Here is an 18,887-nt window from a genome sequence, read left to right on the forward strand (position 1 = left end):
TCCAGGCTCTAATTGAAGACACAAGACTGGGAATTATACCTCTGCACTAGGGTTTAAATAGTTTATTACACTACCCAATAAAAACCACATTGCCACAAATCTCTAACCTCAGGGGGCACAGGTGCTAGCCCAGCACTTCTCAAACCTAAAGGGCACCCAGATCACTTGAGGATCTTAACACAGACCCTGATTCTACAACCTTCGGTTCTGGGTAATGCCGGATGCCACCGGTCCAGGGGCGACGCTCTGAGTAGCAGAGGACTAAATGATACGGAGGGCGCTCCCAGGCAGTAGATTAAGGGCATTAACCACAGGCAGAGAGAAACCTGAGGGCTGTCTGGAGTCAACAGCAGAGCACCCAAACTAATCAACTCATTTTCTGGAAAAATTCACCATGGGGGTTCAGTAACTGGCAAGGCTCCCAGCAAAGCCGTTGGTAAACAGAAACCACCCCTGCATTTCACAACTACCACTTAATTACTCTCCCCATAACCTTTAACAGCAGCCCTAAGCCAGCTCTTTCAAATGCTGATGCCACTAATCAAGTCATAAAGCCTTAAAGTGTCATATTAATAGCTTTGATAACAGAGCATAAAACAAACCCCAACAACAATCACATCTGCCTACCCTCTCAGCTGAGGCCATCAGGCAGGGTAACATTTATGTTGCATCCCTGGTCAAAGGAATGACGACTTTAACCAGTGAGAATCTCGTATCTAAGATAGGCCACCCAAGAGAACTTTATCCTTTCTTTTATGATCCATCTGAGATGAGTCTGGAGGCCAATCACAATGCCACTATCCTAGTGACTTCCTTAATGTGCTCAGCTCCTTGGGTAACTTCGAAGCCTAGAAGAACTTCTGCCTCTCCCCACTCCCCCTCTCCTGACCCCCGTCCCTTGGGTTGCCTACTTAGGCACAGAGTGACCCACTTCAAATCAACCCCATCACAAACCACAGAGCTCCTCGACATGACTTGATTTTCAAGTCAGACAGCCTATGTTTAAGCTTCACATGGACAGTCATCAACAGAGCGAAAATCAGACTATTTGAATGTAGACCTGGATCCCACTTCCATGTGACTCACAAACTACTCACAACAATACACACATACACACCATCAGTTCAGTGAATCAGGCATCTATAGTATGCAGAACCTCAGCACTCTCCCATGCACTGTGAGGATTCAGAAAACACAATCCCTGAATTTGATGAGTTGATCAAAGAGTTGAGCTCACACCTCATACTCATGTAGCAACCATACTCTATAAGTTCCCCAATGGCTGGCCCCTACCAATCTGGAGAATCTCCTCTACTGTGACCTAAAGTTCTAGAGAATACCACTAAAGGCAACTCCTCTGTGAAGATTAGGCCATTGGCTCTGGAAGGAAATAAGCCTGAGGACATCCTCTGCTGGGGATGAGTATGCCTGCAGCGTGTTGACTAAGCAATACACGAGGAACAAGAATTAATCTGTCCTCCAACAGCAAGTAAGTGATTCAACCAAGTTTACACAGGGAGTTTTAAAGCTGGGAGCAGAACTCAGGTCAACTCCCAGGCTGAGATTCTTCCAACTAGACCTCATTCCCCTCACCTCCATTTTGGAACTCTCCTATGAAATTAAAATTAGAAGGTTTGCCACTTCTTTGTTCTTTATTCCCCCCACAAACTCAACTAACTTTCTGGACCCTCTTTCTTTGGGGGAAGCAACATAATCTAACCCATCTGAGAGGTGATCCCAGTTCTGCTCCTCTTGCAATGGGTCAAGAGCAAAGCTAAGTCACATCCCCTCTTTAGGACTTAAGTTTTCTCTTACCTAAAACAAAGAGGTTAGAGGGGATGACTTCTAAGATCTTTCCCAGCTTTAAAGAGAATTAATGGGGGACTTCCCTGTTGGTCCAGTGGTTAAGACTCTGAGCTTCCACTGCATGGGGCACAGGTTCGATCCTTGGTTGGGGGACTAAAGACCCCATATGCTGTGCAGTACGGCCAAAAACACAAAAACAAAGAGAGAATCAATGGAACCTTCACTTCACAGTTGAGAGGGAAAAGGGGCTCCCCTAAGCCACAACCCCTGCCTCATCCTGCTCTGTGCAGGAAGGGTGGGCTGGTCCAGGCAATTGATGAGAAGCTGCAGTCCATGGCCTCCTGTGGTTCACACACAGCTTCCCCAGCCAACACAAAAGGGGGAGCAGCAATTGCCAGCTGTCTTCAGAAACTTGCCAGCAAGAATTCTTAATTAAAGTCTTTTGTTGCAATGCAGCATTATTCTTTTCAATGACTTTTGTAAATTATAAAATTGATTTGTGTTCACTCCAGAAAACATTTCATTTTTAATGAGTTTTTACAATCATAAAATAAATGTACATTCATTACAGAAAAATGAGAAAACTTGTTTAAAAAATCCCACCTAAACAAATCTAAATCTATGTGTTAATTAAATCACATTCCAACTGATAATCAAAGAAATTCCAGAGTTGGGACTGATGTTAAAGAGAGACAAGGGACAAGTGGCATCCTAGGCTATACCACAGAATGTTGGAGGGCGATCATTATGACAGCACAGTCCCCCTGTCTCCACAGTCCCTGACAGGTGGCCACCCAGCCTCTGCTCCAACAATTCTCTTTTCCAGGCAACCTGTGCCATGTGATGGACACTCCAATGGTTCTTCCTGCATTGGAGAGTGGTCATAATTATATGCACAGGAGTTTTGTTGTTTTTTTTAATTAGGTAGGGTTTTATTTAACAGACTTTTTATTTATTTGATTGAAGTATAGTTGATTTACAATGTTGTGTTAGTTTCTGGTGTATGGCAAAGCAATTCAGTTATACATATACATGTTCCCTTTCATATTCTTTTCCATTATTGTTTACTATAGGATATTGAATATAGCTCCCTGTGCTATATAGTAGGACCCATTGTTCAATCCATTCCATACATATTAGTTTGCATTTACCACACCCAATCCATCCTTCACCCACCCCACCCCGGCAACCACAAGTCTGTTCTCTATTTTCTGTGTTTCATAGATAAGTCTGTTTCTGTTTCATAGATAAGCTCATTTGTGTCATATTTTAGATTCCACATACAAGTGAATATTGCATGGTATTTGTCTTTCTCTTTCTGACATATGCACAGGCTTTTAAGAGACCTGGACTTGAGTTCAATTCCAAGCTCAGCTTCTTACATGCTCCTTGACACTGGGAAAGTCACTTGGCCTCTGTGAATTTGAACTTGCTCATCTCTCAGATGGGAACAATAATACCTGCTTACAAGGGTTGTTGTAACGTTGAAATGAGAAAATGTATATAAAGCACTTAGCAAAGTGCCTGCACAGTGGAAAGTGAAAGTGTTAGTTGCTCAGTTGTGTCCGATGACTCTGAGACCCCATGGACTGTAGCCTGCCAGGCTCCTCTGTCTAGGGAATTTTCCAGGCAAGAATACTGGAGTGGATTGCCATTCCCTTCTCCAGGGGATCTTCCCAACCCAAGGATCAAATCCAGGTCTCCTGCATTGCAGGCAGATTCTTTACCATCTGAGCCACCAGCTCAATAAATGGTAAGTATTGTTATTAAATGCTCATAACAATGGCCTTCAAACTTTACCACCTTACCCCTAATAAGATATTATACCATGACTTGGTACATAAAATATCAACATATACATATAAATATATAAAACTGAACAAATACTTCATAAATATTTTATAAATAAAACTGACCTATACACATCTGATCCACTCAAGTCTTTTTTTCCAATTTTATTTCTTCCTTTCTATTTTATTTCATTTTTTTTAAACTGCTGGTTTAGTCACTAGACTGACTGCACAGCCCACTAATGGAATGCCAACTGCAGCTTGAGAAACACTGGTGTATATACCGAGACCAAATACCTCCTCCTGCAGCTTCCACCTTTCCATTCTAGCTTTACCTTCTGGAACCACATGGAACAACTCTGCTCTTCACATGCACGTTAAATGTCCAAGCACGTGAAGCATTTCCCATTCTCTCGAGCAGCCAGTGTGTGATCTGGCTCCCCAACCCCCATCATCCCCATCTCCTCCTCCTCTGGACTCCTTCTTCCCTCTTCAAGTTTTCCCCCTTCAGGATGCCCTGCCCAGGATGCCCTGCTCGTTTGGCAGCCATTCTGCTCTTCTGGTGGCTTCTATGTTGCCTCAAGTCAAGCAGCCTGATATGAGCATCTTTTTGAACCTTCCCAACAGATGCGCTAGTCATCCCAGAGGAACTCAGCTCTCCTTCAGCTCATCCCCAACTCCTCTCTGTAAGCTGGTTCTTTCATACAAAGGTGTTCCCTCCACCTCCTCTTCTGTCCTTCCACAAATGAACTAAGGATGCCTCAAGGCCCATCGACCAGAAGAGGGAAAGTGAGGAAGAGTTTTAATATGCATATGTGAGCTTGAATCTACAAACAGAAAGTGCCCCCTTCTTACTCATCTCTGAACTTGCTCTGCCTGCAAACCCTGGCACCAAACCGAGAAGGCCTCATCACCCAGTCACATCTGTCCCTTCATGGTGACAGCAGCCTTGTGACAAGGAATCTCACACCTGGCTGCAAACACAGCCCTTCCGTGCTGACATCTCCCAGCACTACCTTGCATATGCAGGAAATGATACATATCAGATACAGCCAGTTTCCCATATCCTATCTGCATTTGTAGTCATCAAAAACATACACTCCTGATGATAAAAAAAAAAAAAGAAAGAAAGAAATGCACACATTTGCACCTAATGTCACTACTTTGATGGGTAACATTTCATAACTTGGTCTTTAAAAAGTTTCCAAAGCAAAACCTAAAAAAAAGCCTACTGTGCCTTCAAACTGACGGCTGGCTTCTCCTGGCTCCCAAATCTATCCTGCATGTGGCGATCTCATCACAAAAACATCCACAAGTCTTTCCCACAGAAGGGAACCCATGAACCCACCAACTCATATTTATGGGTTTATTATTTAAGTTTAGGCTTCCCTAATGGCTCAGACAGTAAAGAATCTGCTTGCAATGCAGAAGACCCAGGTTGGATCCCTGGGTTGGGAAAATCCCCTGGAGGAGACCATGGCAACCCACTCCAGTATTCTTACCTGGAGAATCCCATGGACAGAGGAGCCTGGTGGGCTATAGTTCATGGGGTCACAAAGAGTCGGACGTGACTGAACGACTATCACTTATATATATCTGTACCCCTAAATAATGTATTTTAAATATTTGTTGAGTTTAAAATACATTCCAAAAGTATCATATGGTATGGAATACTCAGGGTCTTGCTTTTTTTTTAAGTTAATTTAATTTTTCTTTTATTTTTTATGTTTTGGCCACACCCTACTATATTCAGGATCTTAGTTCCCACACCAGGGGTTGAACCCGTGCACCCTGCAGTGGAAGACAGAGTCTTCACTACTGGAATGCCAGGGAAGTCCCCAGGGTCTTGCTTATTTAAATCCAACCTTAGATGACTAAGATTCATTCAGATCATTGCAGGGAAATGGTTGTGCATTTGTGTTGCTGCCAGATAACAGCTCATCGTGTGACCAGAATGTTTTGACCCATCCTCCGGCTGATGAGCATCTGAGTTTCCAGTTTTTAGCTAGTATAAACAGTGCCACAAGGAACATTCTTAGTATACCTCGCCTGTACCCATGTTAATGAGCTTCTCATGGCAATTTACACTCAGAAGTAGAAATACCAGGTTACGCCATAGGTGCTCATACAACTTCACGAGATAATACCAAATTGTTTTCCAAAGGGGTTGCATCTGTTTACATGCCAAACAGCAGCACATAAAAAGCCACAGTGATCCATGTTCTTTCCAATGCTTGCTACTGCACAGCTTCTCAATGTCTGACAATCAAATGGGGATATGGAATCTCATTGTGATTTGTATTCACTGATTACTAATGAAATTAAGTGTTTCATAAAAAGAGAGAGAGAGATCCTCCCCCAACCTAAAGGCCCTGTACTTTTCTTTCACAGCTCTTATCATGGTCTGTAAGTACACGTTTGTGGGGTGATTTGATTAAAGGCCATCACCATGCCTGTTTTCTTCGCCACTGCATATTGGACCAAGGCACAAAGTTGGGCTTCTGTGTGTGTGGCGAATAAATGAATGAATGCATAAAGAGCTGAGTAGGGACTTCCCAGATGGCTCAGACAGTAAAGAATCCACCTGCCAAAACAGGAGACACTGGATTGATCCCTGGGTCAGGAAGATCCCCTGAAGAATGAAATGGCAACCCACTCAAGAATTCTTGCTTGGAGAATCCCATGGACAGAGGAGCCTGGCAGGCTATAGTCCATGGGGTCACAAGGAGTCAGACATGACTGAGCCACTGAGCACATACACATGCACGATAACAATAATAATAAAACAACAACTACTGTTGTGAGTTGCAGGAGTAACAGGGACTGCACAATAATAATAAAACAACATCTATTGTTGTGAGCTGCAGGCCTAACAGGGACTGCACAGTTCACACCAAATAATAAAAACTATCATATACATAGCATGCTTCCAGGCACTGTATTATGTGCTTACAAGATTATTCTGATCCTCCCAACATCTCCATGGAAGGGATGTGATAAGCCCCATCTTACAGCACAGAAAACTGATGTACACAGAGACTAAGAATGTACCCAGTCACAGCACATGAGGGACAACCCCAAGAGTCAGAGTCGAATCAAGGTCAGTCTGGCTCTGGAACCGGGGCCCTTTCTACACACCTGCTGCCAGTCCCTCCCTCTGGGCTTTCCACCTCCTCCACATGGGCTGCTTTTCCTCCCCATCTGCCCCCGCAAAGACCCTCTGACTCCCAAATTTTGCTTCACAGCCCACAAATGCTTTCCCTGCACTTGGGGAACAGTACTCTAGTAAAAGATCACCCCACTACCTGTCACTTAAATATCTGCACTGACGACACACTTACCTAGCAGGTCGCTGGCTACAGAGGTTGGGTGTCACCTGGCAGGCAGGTACAAGGACATCACTCACACCAGGCTCTCCCAGAGCCTCCCATAGCCACAGTTCCCACCAGCAGAGATTCTGCAGAAAACAGCTCCTTTTCAACTCTGGGTTTTACTGAACCCGGAAACAAACATCTAACAAGTGCTTACTACACCCCAGCACATGACATGACTTAATTCAGCAAGAAATACTATGTAGCCACTAAAATTATACAATCCAGACCAATACATAGAAATATGCATGCAAAATTATGTTAAGTGGGGAAAAGAGCAACTCAAAAATAGTGTCTACCAAATTAAATACACACAGTACCCCCCAACCCCCGCCCAGACCCCCCTCACACACACACCCGTAGATAATATAAATAGAACTGAGTGTTCACTGGAAACTTTCTTCAGTAAAGTTACTTAGGCTTCCAATGCTCCCCCCAAAGCTACTTGTCAACTATTTATAACAGGTGTGTTTCCAAAGCAATGCTATTAACAATAGCAAAGAATTATATTGCCAAGGGAATGAAAGCGCCATGAGAGTCATGATGATGTCGGGTTTGTTCATAGCTGTGTCTCCAAAAAAGGGGTCAAAAGGGTCAGACCAGGGGTCAGCAACTGTGGTCTGCTGCTAAATCCCACCACTTGGCTCTGCAAGTACAGTTTGCAGGGAGCATAGTCACTCACCCATCTATGTCTATGGCTGCTTTTATGCTACAGTATGGAGTAGAGTACTCGGGACAGAGACATGGCCCACTGAGCCGAAATATTAACTCTCAGGCTTTTTATAGAAAAACTGCCAATTCTTGTTCTAATGCTTAGCCTAGTATTCTGCATAGTGAGGATTCAATCATTTTCATTGAATTCATTATTTCCAATAAGACTAAGTCGAGCTAATACATAAGAATGAAGATCTTATTGACCCAGGGCACACAATAACCAATGCCTGAATGCTAAGTCACTTCAGTCCTGTCACTTCAGACTCTTTGCAACCCCAGGGACTGCAGCCCGCTAGGCTCCTCTGACCATGGGATTCTCCAGGCAAGTATACTGGAGTGGGTTGCCTTGACCCCTCCAAGGTATCTTCCGGACCCAGGAATCAAACCCCTCTTGTGGCTCCTGCATTGCAGGCAGATTCTTTAGCATTGAGCAACAGGGGGAAATAGCCACCAATGCCTAGCAAATGCGAGATATGTTCTTTTGTTTTGGAAATATCTCCTTTTACATTACAAAAAAGGAGGGGAGGGACCCCTGACATCCTCAGTAGGAGATATGCCTTGAAGACGATCACACCAAGTCACCCATAGAGCTACAGTGAGAGACAGCTGGCAAGGGCTTGGCAGGCCATCTAAGGTCAGAAGTAGGAGTCAAGTCTGGACAACCAGTCAAGATGCTGTCATAATCCCCACATGGGCTCAAAGCAGGATTCTGGCCTCTGGAGCCTTCATTCTAAATAAATCAGCTACATGCCCAGGACCTATTAGGGTGAAATCATTTATTTCCTATGTAACTTCTGGTTGGGACAACACATCAGCAAATAACTGTAGACTCAACTATTTCCCCTGTAATTTATCAGTACATCTGCATTATAATGCAACCCTATATTTTTAGTTCTGTAGGGTTGATTATTCACGGCTGATCATTTGGCTAGTGGCTTTTTGAAGCTTATTATGGCCCCAGAACCAGAAGACAGGAGAGAGGAAATGAAAGGCAGTGAAACTCAAATCAGTTGGTGTTGCTACTTTATTAGCTGATGAGATGCTAAGATTGGGGCAGAGAGGGTGGCAGAGGGTGAAACCCCTGGTCTGGAGGGCAGAGGCTCCCCGCAGGCATGAGTCACCATATCTCCACATCTCATATCCCTGCATGCTGAGGGTCTATCAATAACTTTGTATAACTGGCCTGTCCCTATCGAACTTACTCCCTAAGCTCGCTTCCTTTTTTCATATAAAAAAACCAAAAGTCACAAGGAGATTCAGAGCTGAATGAAGCTCTAAGGCCTAGAGCAAACCCTTGGCCTCCTGAAGTCAGAGAACAGGCCTGCCCTGACTCTGAAAAGTCTGAAGATGGATTCATTTAGGAAAATGTTTAGAAAAGAAGGCTGGGAGGAGTCAAAGCCACTTCCTCATCGACCTCGAAGTCCTTCACCCTCCCATCCACACACATGAATTATCGCCAGCGGGCCTTTCCACTTCCCAAAGACCCACAGATCCAGGAGAGGTTCAACACGCTGGCTCTGAGCCACTGGGTTCACCCAAGGTCCCCAGGGACCACCCACCCCGCGGCCTCTGAGTGGTGATGGGAGAGCTGACTCCAGCCCAGGCCCACAGACCCTTCTTCCTTCTGTATCCTAGCGGCCTCGCCATGACTATGGATGAGCAAATGAATGCCATCTGCCCATCACTTGAAGTGAAAACTAACAGTCACTCAAGGAGGACCACACTCCTGATTTCTTACGACATCTCTCCTCCAACCGAACCAAACAAAAAAACACACCTCACTGTCCCTTCTCGCTCTTCTCCTCTCCAGCCTGCCTCCTTCTTTCTTCCGCCCTGGGTACCAGCGACTGGCTAAAAGCCTTCGCTGCAGGAAGGCAGGCCCCCTCTCTGGCTGACCACACACTCTCCCTTGGATGCACCCTGGGAGGTCTGGGACCCTGCTCCCCTCAACCCTGAGGGCTTTGGGACATCCTAGGTGAACCAACCACCCAGAGAAAACCTGCCACCCCCAAGGAGAGGGGGCAGGCGGGGAGCTGCCGCCGCCTCCTCTCACTTTCCTCAGGGCCTGAGCTCTGTCAGATCTTGAAGCATAATGAGTTTTGTTTCATAACAGTCTTAAATGAACTGGAAGGGGGAAGGGGATGACAATGATAAAAATCTTAATTAAAAAAAATTCCTACAGGCAAAGAGACTTTCCAGATCCTAAGATGTGATGAAAATCTCTTGAGTTGGGGGCTCTACAGAGGACCCCCCCCCCCGCAACGACCGAGCATTCAACATACACCTATGAGGACCTACTATGTGCCTGGCATGATTCGGGGTGCTTAGGATACTGCAGAGAACACAACACACAAAGATCCTTGACCTCCTGGGGGCTCATATTCTAGGAGGGAGGAGACGAGCAATAAAGATATTTAGCAGGTAAACAATACAGAGGGCTTCCAGGGTGGCTCAGTGGTAAAGAATCCGCCTGCAATGTAGGAGACAGGGGTTCGATTCCTGGGTCAGGAAGATCCCCCAGAGGAGGAAATGGCAATCCACTCCAGTATTCTTGTCTGGGGAATTCCATCAACAGAGGAGCTGGGGAGGTGGGGAGGAGGGAGGGGAAGGGGATGGAATGGGGGAAGGGGAGGGGGGAGGGGAGAGGGCAGGGGAATGGGGGAAGGGAGGGGAATGGGGGAGGGGAGAGGGGCCCTACAGTCCATTGGGTTGCAAAGAGCCAGGCATGACTGAGCCACTACACAACAACAACAACAACACATACTATGTGGAATCCTAGAAGGTTAAAGAGCCTGGGGATAAAAGAAAAAGTCAAGGAGATAAGAGGAGGTGGTGAGGAAAGCCTCAGTAAAGAGAGACATCTGAGTGAGCACTGGAGGAGGAGACAGTGAGCAATGCAGATGGGTATCCAGGTTCTGGAAGAGCCATCCAAGCAGCGAGGACAGCCTGGGCAAAGGCTCTGAGGCAGAAACATGGAAGGTGCATCCAAGGAATAGTCAGAGAGTCATTGTGGCTGGAGTGAATGGGCAGGTAGAGAACAGTAGAACATCCCATCACAAAAGCGAGGTGGGGGAAGGTGCAGGGTGTCACCAGTCCATTGTGAAGACTTTGGCTTTCACTGACTGAGGTGGGGGCCACTGAAGGTTATGAGCAGGGGAGGGACAGAGCCCCTTCAATTCTCTGTTACTCTGTCATTCTTTCCTGGTGACCTGCTTGGATATATTTAATAAACACATCTCTCCTGTAAAGCCCTCTCTGATTAATCACTGCAAGTTATAAACTCAAACCACTCTAAAAAAACCAGCAAACCCCACCCCTACCTCTCCCTCAAATCAGTATTAGACCCAAAGGGAAGGAGAGTCATAAGGTGAGGGAGGGGAATGGGACCAGGAAAACACAATGACAAACAAAGAGAGACAAGGAGAAAGAAGATACACGTGGGAACGAACACGAAGTTCCAAAGAGAGGCTTAAAGACAAAGGAACAGGAGTCTAACTGCTCCTAAGGTCCCTTATTCTTCACCTACTCCATCCAGTTTATTAGGTCCACAGCACCAGTGCTTAAGCTTTCCAATCCCTGCTGCCCTGTGGCCACCCTGACATCAGTCGGGAGCCCTCTCTTCATACCTCTTTACTGTATATCCTGATGTTCAGGGAAGGAAGGGACAGAGTCCTTTACTCTTATTCTCTAAACTGCACAGGCCCGGCAAACACTAGCCCATCAGGTGGAAGCAGAAACTCCCTTGTAGGGACTTCCCTGGAGGTTCAATAGTTAAGAATCCACCTGCCATTGCAGGGGACATTGCATTTAGACTGCATTCAGTCCCTGATCTGGGAAGATTCCACATGCCATGGAGCAACAAAGCCTGTGCGCCATAACTCAAGAGCCCGTGCTCTGCAACAAGAAAAGCCACCGCAGTGAGAAGTCCGCGCATCGCAACTAGAGAGTAGCCCATGCTTGCAACAACTAGAGAAAGCTCATGCACAGCAACAAGACCCAACACAGCCAAAAATAAAATAAGTAATTAATTTTAAAAAAGGGACTCCCTTGTCATTGAATCCACACCAGATCCCCAACAGATTCACTACAAGCCACTAGGCAACCTCAACCAGCCGATTTACAAAGTGAGCGGCCACCACAAAACCCCAGTTCCAGGAGTCACTTCTGTCCATGGCACCTCCTTCCCCCAACTGTCCCCACATTCACACTCATCCCCCAGCTACCACACGGGAAAAAAAATAAATGCCTAATTAAGAAAAGGCTGGGGAAGCCCTGGAAAAAGTCAACGTTGGTAGAAAGGAAATAATAAATTACAACAAGGTGGTACAATGTGGTGGCTAAAGGCACCAGCTCTAGAGCCTGAATGCACAGTTCAGCTCTCCCACTGAAGAGTGCGTGGGCTTGGATGAGTCATCTTGTGAACTTGGGTGAGCTACCTATCCTCTCTTGCCCCAGATTCCTCATCATTATTAGTTCCATTATGGTCCTAGGGTTATTAGGAAAATTAAAGTTAGCATTATATTAAAGCATGTAGAAGAATGTTGGCATATGGTAAGCATTACAGGAATATTTTTAAAGAAGGGACCTCCCTGGCTATCCAGTGGTTAAGACTCCGCACTTTCACTGCCAAGGGCCTGGGTTCAATCCCAGGTAGGGGAACTAAGATCCCACAAGCAGTGCAGTACAGTCAAAAAAAGAAGGAAGGAAAAACACTTTTTTAAAAAAAGGCTAGCTGCTTTCTAAAACATCTGAGAAAGAAAAAGACTATTGTTTTGTGAAAACAATCAATACTGATAAATATTTTCAACTCTGATCATTCCCATTCCATACTTTTAAAATAGTAATACAGTACTACGGCACAAAGATTGCACCATTACTTATATAAGAGCTTAATGCGAAATGACCTAAGTATCTGACAACAGAATGGTCAAGCAGATTATAAAATCTGTAAGAAGGGGTTCTGTGCAGATATTAAAAATCACCTAATGAAGATTTTTTTTTAAAGACATGGAAAATACTCATATTGTCAAATAATAAAGGATACAAAAATTGGCCTTCGCTTTCAGCTTTTATGACAAGTGTCTGTGTGCATGCTCAGTCACTCGTTCATGTTTGACTCTGCGATCCCACGGACTATAGCCTGCCAGCTCCTCTGTCCATGGGATTTCCCAGACAAGAATACTGGAGTGGGTTGCCATTTCCTCCTCCAGGGGATCTTCCTGACACAGCGATGGAACCTGTGTCTCCTTTTCTCCTGCAATGGCAGGTGGATTCTTTACCACTGAGCCACCTGAGAAGCCTCTATTATGACATAACTGCCAGTAAACTAACTGTCCTGTACAGAACAACCATGAAAGGTAAATAAAATACAAAACAATAACAATAATAATAACTGTTTGCTGGTGTGGCATAGGAGCACAACGAGGCAGCTAGGACTTAAGAAGCCAAGCTCTTAGAGGAAAGGGAAGCTTCTGAGATGTATATTAGTACTGATGCTTCCCCTTAGGATATTTGCCGATTGGTAGAAGGAATGTTAAGGTGAAAGAGAAGGCAGCAAATCAAAGCTTGCAGCAGCTTCCTCCCTGGACTGAGAAGACAGAAACTGGAGTTCGGAGCCATGACAACAGCCAGGATTTGAGAGGCCAAGATCCCAGACAAAAAGAACACATATGAGTGAGCCCAATATTCGGCAGCAGTTTCCCCTCAAGGCGTTGGCTGACACCTAACCCAATGTGTGTACAAGGCTAGACTCTGGGAACCTAGCAACAACAAGCATTAAAAGGGGTCCAGTGGTTAAGAATCCACCTTGCAATTCAGAGAGCACAGGTTCAATCCCTGGTCTGGGAACTAAGATCCCACATGCCATGAAGCAACTAAGCTCTGAGCCATAATTACTGAGCCCCGGGCAGGGGTGGGGGGAGGTTGGTTTCAGCTATGTGTCATAACTAGAAAGCCCACATGCCACAGCTAGAGAGTCCATGAAACGTAAAGAAAGATCCCGCATGACGAATAAGACCTGATGTAGCCTAATTAATTTTTTAAAAAAGAAGAAGCTATTAAAAGACTTAAAAGGTAAGCAGAGATTTTAGTAGTTTCACAAGGGCAAGGAGACAAAATCTGGAGATCAGGGCCTGTGAAGAAAAAGGGACCCTAATAAATACCCACCTTACAAGTAAGGGCAAATCAGAAATACCAAGCTTAAATGAATCAAGGTGATACAGCCTGAGCCTCTGTATGTAAAATTCAGACAAAAATGACCAAGCATGTCAGGAAAAGGCCCAAACCAAGAGAAAAATACAATCATTAAAAATAAAGATGTATTTTATCATAAATCAAATATTTCCCACAATAAAAACAAACTTAAGAAGTAAATAGATGAGTTTTATAGCAAAAAAGAAACAATAGAAGAGATAGTGGGTGAATTAGAAGATAGAACAGTAGGAAAAAATATTCATATTATAGCACAGAAGAAAACAAAAACAAGCTCACAGGACATGCAGGATACCATGAAATGGTCTAACACATGTACAGAGGTCTAAGAAGATGAGAGAAATAGTGGGGCAAAGTAATATTTGAAGAACTGCCCAAGACTTTTCTAAAACTGACCAAAAAAACACCAGCCCATGAATTCTAGAAGCTCTGCAAACTCCACAGTCACATACAAAGAGTACCATACTTTTATGCACATCATAGTAAAACTGCTAAAAACACAGTGCCAAAGGGGGGAAAATATGTTAATTTCAAAGGAATCACAATGAAACTGACAGATGACTTTTTAACAGAAATGAAGAAAGGCAGATGACAATGGAATGATATCTTAAAAGGACTAATTCTATACCTGGTGAAAATATTCTCCAAATATAAAGGCGAAAATGACATTTCCAGACAAGCAAAAACTGAGAGAATTGTGACACCAGCATACACATACACACACACACAAGGGGGAGTTCTCCAAATAAAAGAAAATTAATCTGCGAGGAAAGCATGTATATGTTTTTACAGGGAGAAATGAAGAACATCAAAGAGAGGAAATATGTGAATTAATCTAAAACACTGTTGAGTTTTAAAAACAATGTCTTATGGGATTAAATTCTTATGATAATTTTATATTATTTTATAAATAAAATATTTATATATGTAATTTAAATATATATTAAAATACATCTATTTGACCTAAATTTATATTTAAATATAAATATATTTATTTTGTATTTAAATATAAATGTATTTCTTTTATATTTAAAATATAAATGTATTTATTTTATATTTTAATTATGTTCTATATTACAATAATTTTATAGGATAAAATTCTTAGAATTAAAATCACAAGACTTCAAAAGGAATATAAAGAAGGTATAAGAGTCAAAGTGTTCTAAAGAGCTTGCATTGCCCAGAAAATGGTGAAATGATCACTTCAGGGTAGATTCTTAAAAAAAAAAAATACAAAATCATAGGCAAAGCATTTATCTATGCAAAGGTATATCTACTGGGAAAAAAAAAAAAAAAACTAGGGAAAAAACACCACTTTTTAAAACAGAGGTTCTACCTAGATGATGGAATGAAGACTGGTTTTCATTTTCTTCATACTTTGCGGCATTTTCAGTAGAACAACTTTTCTCCTCAATATCTAGTTTCATATAACACTAGACAGTATTTTCTTATACTTGCAGGAGGTCAAAGTGGCCTTCATTTTCTTATAAAGATTTAAAAAGAACAAATTCCTAGAAAACTGGACCAAGATCCTGTATTTCTGCAGTCAATTATTAGCAACATATATTCTAAGAATGCTGCTTGTCTACTGACCAACTATCTGACATATCCTACGTCCTGGGCACGGAGTGACTACTCACTCATGCTAGGTTTGGTGAGAGAGAGCACCCCTAAGTCCTTCTCCATAGGCATGAGGAAATTCTCACTTCACTTCTGAGAATAATTTGGGTCATCTGGTCTTCCATAACAGAAATCCAAAGAGCTTGCTAAATTAACAAGTAACAGTCATCAAGCAAGAGGCAGTTGTACTCCACTTTGCAGCAAGGAAAAAACTGACCCCCAGAGAAGGAATGCTTATTGTTTATAGAATAATTCATGTTACACAAGAATAACCACTTTTTGAAAAACAGTAATATTAAGGTGGAGGGGATGCAGCATACTCTTGTATGCTGGTAGTAGGAATGAAAATTAATTTTATAACTGTGTGAAGAACAATTAGGAAATATTATCAAGAACCTTAAAAAACACCCACTCTCTTTAACACAATAATTCTCCTTTCCAGGAATTTAGCCAAAGAAAACAAACCAAGTTGTGATCAAAGATCTATGTGTATCTATGTTCCATGATCTATGTTCATCAAAGCACTATTTATTGTATAATAAATAATAAATAAATAATATAATAAACAATATTAACAATACATAATAACAAATGAGAAGTAAGCTAAATCTCTAATAAAAATGACTAGCTAAGTCAGGGGACCCAATGCCTGGTATACAGTATGTGCTACAGAAATATATATTGAACACAGAATCCAAATAAGAGGATACTAAACAAGTATTTCAGAATAAAAATGTTTCCCAAGAATATTTAATGCGCTAGATATTAAAAGATATGCAAAATAACCCCAATACTACTTTTAAAGCACAATATCATAGCTAATGATTTTTGAGAATTTACTTTCTGCCAGGCACAGCCCCAAATGTTTTACACGTATCATCTCATCTCATCTCAACCAGTCCTAACAAGTTGTTGTTATTATTTCCAGTAACTGAAGGATCCTGGATTCAAAACCAGGCAGTCTGGGTTTGAACTTATATTAAGAACTTGTATTCTTAATATACTCTTAGTCACTAGACTACACTGCCTCCAAAAAAACACTGGATGGAAATTACTAAAATGTTAATAATAACAAACTAAAGCAAACTTAACGACAATTTTTATTTCTTCCTTAGACCTGCCGATATTTTCTGAATTCCCTATGATCACTATGTACTATTTACAGCCTCCTTCTCCAAAACAAAGTCTTTTATGAACTCTTTTCATTTACCATTTACACAATTTCAATGAAAAAGTCTTAGCTCTAACAGACTTTTGAATCATCTTTTTTTTGGCCCTTGCAGGGTGCAGGATCTTTGTTCCCCAACTAGGGATCGGCCACATGCCTCCTGCAACAGCAGCTTGGAGTCTTAACCATTGGACCACCAAAGAAATCCCTGAATCATGTCTTCTCCAGGCCTTACAAGCAAGAGAACATTTGTAATCTGAGCCATGACATTCTGATCAGAGAAGAGGGATGAGCCTAGACTGTGGACTTCTAGTCAACAAATACAGGTTACCCTCTGGCTGCTGAGGTGCTGATCTTTACATATATTCTGCCATTAATCTTTCCAATGGCCCTACCAAGTAGATGTGACTATCTCAGGAAATGGAGGTTAAGGAAGGTGAAGTGACTTTCCCAAGGTCATGAACACCACTCCAGCTCTGGTCAAAGGTCTGTCCACCAACCATCCCCCAAGATCATGTAGAACAACTGGGGCCGAACTGAGAGCATGTTCGGGCCCAATCACTACGTCCCTTGGTACCGCCATTCCCTCACTTGTATGATAGGGATAATAACGCCTTCCTCACAGAGTTGCTTTGAGGCTTAAATGAGGTAATATATGTAAACTGGTGGCGTGTATTTGCACTTATTAGGGAGCTGTTACATTCTGAAATGCATTCTGCCCCCAAACGTGCACAATGTGAGGTCACCACGGCCAGAGCACACAGCCTCATCTACTGAAAGAAAAGAATCCTCTTATGCTTCTCTAAAGCCCACCATCCTGGTTCCCTCTCAACTATCTCAGAGACTGGATTGATCTCAGTTACATCCCAGGCTCCTTTTCAAAACTCTCTTCATAGGCTTGTTCAATTTAAGCCCCCAAAAGTGTCCTCAGAGAAGAACCTGGCATGAGTCGTCAAAAACAGAAGGCTGAAATCCCAGCCTGCGTGCCCTGCACATCTACTCAGATTTGATCACAAACTGAAGCTTGGGATGACCCAGACTGAGACGTTCCCTGGAGGGACACGAACAGGAGGGCATAGGGCGGCAGAGGAGGGGGAAAGAGGACAGCCACCAGCCAAGCAGAGAGTGGACGGGGGTGGGGGAGGGTGCCAGTACATGGCAGGGGGCCTCAAAAGCAAAAGGGGTGCAAGAACCCAGGAGAAGAATTCTTCTTGCAGTTTCCCTTAGACATGGAAAAGAGCATCTGAAATGGAGAGAGACCCACTTCTCTAGTGGTCCAGAGGTTAAGACTTTGCCTTTCAATGCAGGGAGTGTGGGTTCAATCCCTAGTCAGAGAGCTAAGATCCCACAAGCCTCCACAGCCAAAAAACCAAAACATAAAACAGAAACAACACTGTAACAAATTCAACAAAGACTTTAAAAATGGTCCACATTTAAAAATTAAAAAAAAAAAAAAACTTTAAAAATAAATAAAATGGAGAAAGAAATGGTAGGTAGGAGGCCCTGACTTGGCAAGATGGCAATGCTACTCTTTCAACATCACTGCCACAGCCCAGAAGTCCAGACCCTTAGCCCTCTTACCTCTGCGCTTCCAACATTTTCCTAACTGCTCTCGCTTGGCCTGCGGGCTCACCAGAGCCAGCCTGCCCTCCACACCTCTGAGGGTAATTTTTCTAATACATCAATCTGATGTGGCCCCATTCCACCCACACCCCAAACCCTTCAGTGACTCCTCCACTGCCGACAGGGTCAAGATCAAGCACCAGACCATGGCACCAAGTCGCTCCACCCAATCCTTTGCTTATTCCTCCAGCCTCTTCACCTGCAATGTCGTTAACCTCCTATGTGCCAGGCCCCAGATGGGGGCTAGGTATACAATGATAAGCAAGACATGACACAGATGAACAAGACCCAGTTCATGCCTTAAAGAAGCTGAAAGTCATACTGGGGAGATAGATATATGAGGGGAGTGCTGCAGTCCAGACAGACAGGGAGATGGAAGTCCTGCCTGTCCGGGGTGTTTAGGGAATGCCTCTGGAGGAAATGGGAGTGAGCCAGGTGAGGGGCAATGGAAAGAACATTCCATGCTGGAAAAAGCCTCAGAACACAGTTTGACAGCACTCTCTTGACAGAACTTCTCCACTAGTGGAAATGTCCTACATCGATGCTTTCCAATATGGCAGTCACTAGCCGTGGGTGGCCACTGAG

General features: G+C 43.4%; 1 protein-coding gene and 1 long non-coding RNA gene across 41 annotated transcripts in view; one reads left to right on the top strand and one right to left on the bottom strand.

Moving 5' to 3' along the window:
• Positions 1-18,887, bottom strand: part of TRERF1 (transcriptional regulating factor 1) — a 206,270-nt gene that overhangs the window by 173,523 nt on the left and 13,860 nt on the right. The window lies entirely within an intron of this gene.
• On the top strand, positions 1,344-10,112 carry LOC145516874 (uncharacterized). The gene is made up of 2 exons (XR_014061829.1): positions 1,344-1,489; positions 9,864-10,112. It is a non-coding gene; the product is annotated as an uncharacterized LOC145516874 (long non-coding RNA).

This window comes from Giraffa tippelskirchi, chromosome 8 (genome assembly GCF_054371585.1).
Source record: "Giraffa tippelskirchi isolate mGirTip1 chromosome 8, T2T-mGirTip1v1.2.pri, whole genome shotgun sequence".
Lineage (NCBI taxonomy): Eukaryota > Metazoa > Chordata > Mammalia > Artiodactyla > Giraffidae > Giraffa > Giraffa tippelskirchi.